Here is a 3,011-nt window from a genome sequence, read left to right as displayed (position 1 = left end):
AAGAGCAGATCTTTGCAGATAGGTTAGCATGCCCCATACGTCAAATGTTATAGTATATTGTATTATTTACTATCTATACCATGTATTGTGGCAATCGGATGGATTTGTTTAATGTTCTAATAAGTTAACTTTCGAGTGGGTAACAGTTTTCTTTTCTGGTGGTTTCTGTGATTTGTTAAGAGACAACTGTTATGGCTTTCTTTATACTGCTTTAAAAAGCAGTGAAAGTAGAGGAAAATAGTATATCACAGTGTGATGTGTATTGTCCCTGATGAATAAATAAAAGAAAAATACACACGCTCTCTCTCTCTCTCTCTCTCTCTCTCTCTCTTTTTTTGGCACCATTTTTCAATGCACACTTTTTAAATAACTTTTTTAAAATGCACCCATTGCTTTAAATGCTCCCCTTAATCAAATTTTGCTTTTAAAGCTAAGCAAATGTCCCTGATGATTACCACCCCCCACTGTAATCTACTTTTTCACACATTGCCTTCTCCCAGTCCTGCTTTCACAGCTCCTGTCATTTTCTTCTTCCTCAATTTCTTCTTCAGGCTGGGTGGACGATGTGGAAAGCCTCTCAGCCAGCCCTGAGCACTCTGGTGGTGGTTCACTGGTGGTTGTTCTGCCAGCTCTGAGCCCTCTTAGCCCCCAAGTGGAGGGCTCTTCTGGTTCTGGTACAGAGTCCTCCTTATCCTAGTACAGATTGCTCACTGCTTCCATGACCAACTGCTCCAGCTGACTGATGTATTCAAGTATTTTTGACTGAAAGTGAAAAAACAACAGAACTTTCCCATCCATCCATCCATCCATCTTCAACCGCTTATCCGAAGTCGGGTCGCGGGGCAGCTGCTCCAGCAGGGGGCCCCAAAAGTCCCTATCCCGAGCCACATTAACCAACTCTGACTGGGGGACCCCGAGGCGTTCCCAGGCCAGTGTGGAGATGTAATCTCTCCACCTAGTCCTGGGTCTTCCCCGAGGCCTCCTCCCAGCTGGACGTGCCTGAAACACCTCCCTAGGGAGGCGGCCAGGGGGCATCCTTACCAGATGCCCAAACCACCTCAACTGACTCCTTTCAACGCAAAGGAGCAGCAGCTCTACTCCAAGCTCCTCACGGATGACTGAGCTCCTCACCCTGTCTCTAAGGGAGAAGCCCGCCACCCTTCTGAGGAAGCCCATTTCGGCCGCTTGTACTCGCGACCTAGTTCTTTCGGTCATGACCCAACCTTCATGACCATAGGTGAGGGTAGGAACAAAAATTGACCGGTAGATCGAGAGCTTTGCCTTTCGGCTCAGCTCTCTTTTTATGACAACGGTGCGATAGAGCGAGTGCAATACCGCCCCCGCTGCCCCGATTCTCCGGCCAACCTCCCGCTCCATTGTCCCCTCACTCGTGAACAAGATCCCGAGGTACTTGAACTCCTTCACTTGGGGCAAAACCTCATTCCCTACCTGGAGTACGCACTCCATCGGTTTCCTGCTGAGAACCATGGCCTCAGATTTAGAGGTGCTAATCCTCATCCCAGCTGCTTCACACTCGAAGCTTTCCCTCAAGATTCAAAAGTTTAAAATGAGACAAGGATACGTGAAAAGACCACCATCTACAATATACTTTGCTGATATTCCACTGATAGTTTTGAGTAGTAATGGACAACATGTCATCTTTTTTTTTTTTTTTCAGATTAACATTTTTATTGGTTGCTCCTCAAGCATGACACAGAACAAAACATTCTGTAATCAAGTTTTGTAATCAGATTATGAATATAACTAAGAAGTATTCAGATAGCAAATTATATAATCTTTACTTTTTAATAAAAGGGATTGTAAATTGGTACTAACATGCAATAATTAGTTCAAAAGTAATCATATTCCATTACCTATAAAGTGTAACATAAAAGATTATGTTAATGATTACAATTTAGTTGTTTAATATGTTTAACCCACATACACCATACTTTGATGCTGGACTCACCTTTGATATTTTAGTGTCCAGCTTTTGGCCCACAGTGGTGAGCAGCTTACAGAGTTGCTTGAGTGACTCCTTGTTTTGCCATTTGATCAATTTGTGAAGTTTGTTAGAAGTGTCCTACTAGTCAGTTACATCTTTGGCAGGTGCTGCAGAAAGCATTGAATGAAACTTTACATGCATATCTAGAATAAACTGACTTCTAGAATGCCTAAGGTGTGATTACTGCAAGTGGGGAATTCTTGAAAGAACAGAATGTTTGAACATGATACATGTCTTTATTGTAATTCTTGATTAATTTAAAGCATCCTCTGTGAATAAAAATCTAATTTTCTTTCACATAAAGAAACATTTCAAGGTTTCAGGGTAATGTATATACCATAATATTTATTGTCACGGTTCCGGCATTTGTGCTGACTCATACTGTTTTTTGTTTTTCTCACTGCCTTGTCTCACAGGTGGAGCCGGCACGTGTGATCAGCCTTTCCATGGGAACGGGGAAGTTCTCGGGAACCAGGCAATGATTTACTCGCCCATTCCACCAGCTTCACTCTGATCCCACTCCCTACTTATTCCTTGTGTTTCCCTTTCTTTGCCAGTTTATTGTTTGCGGTCAAGTGTTAACTGTGCGCTCAGTAGTTGGAGCTTGCTCGTGTGTCTGTTGGTTGCCTGTCTGTAGAGGTGTGGTTACCTTCCCGTTTGCCTTCACCTGTACTTGCCCAATTCCTGTGGAGGAGGATTCCTCGGTCTATGCCCGTGTGTTGGGGAGAATATCGTCTGGGCTTTGCACTACACCAGCTTCTACGGACTCTCTTCATATTGCTCCTGACTTTCACAATGTTCACACTCATCATACTAACACACTCATCCCTTTGCCCTTTAAGCGGCTCGTTTGACTCTGCTCTCTGCAGCCCGTGCCGGGTGCACCTGCCCTTATTTGAGATACAGACTTACTAAATTAATTGAACTGTTTCCCTCAGCATTTGGGTCCCTTTTTCTCTCCTCACCCTCTGACATTTATAGTAGAATAAGATGTTAGGAGAAAAGA

The sequence above is a fragment of the Xyrauchen texanus genome, chromosome 10 (assembly GCF_025860055.1).
Source record: "Xyrauchen texanus isolate HMW12.3.18 chromosome 10, RBS_HiC_50CHRs, whole genome shotgun sequence".
Classification (NCBI taxonomy): Eukaryota; Metazoa; Chordata; class Actinopteri; order Cypriniformes; family Catostomidae; genus Xyrauchen; species Xyrauchen texanus.
Note: the sequence above shows the minus strand (reverse complement) of the source record.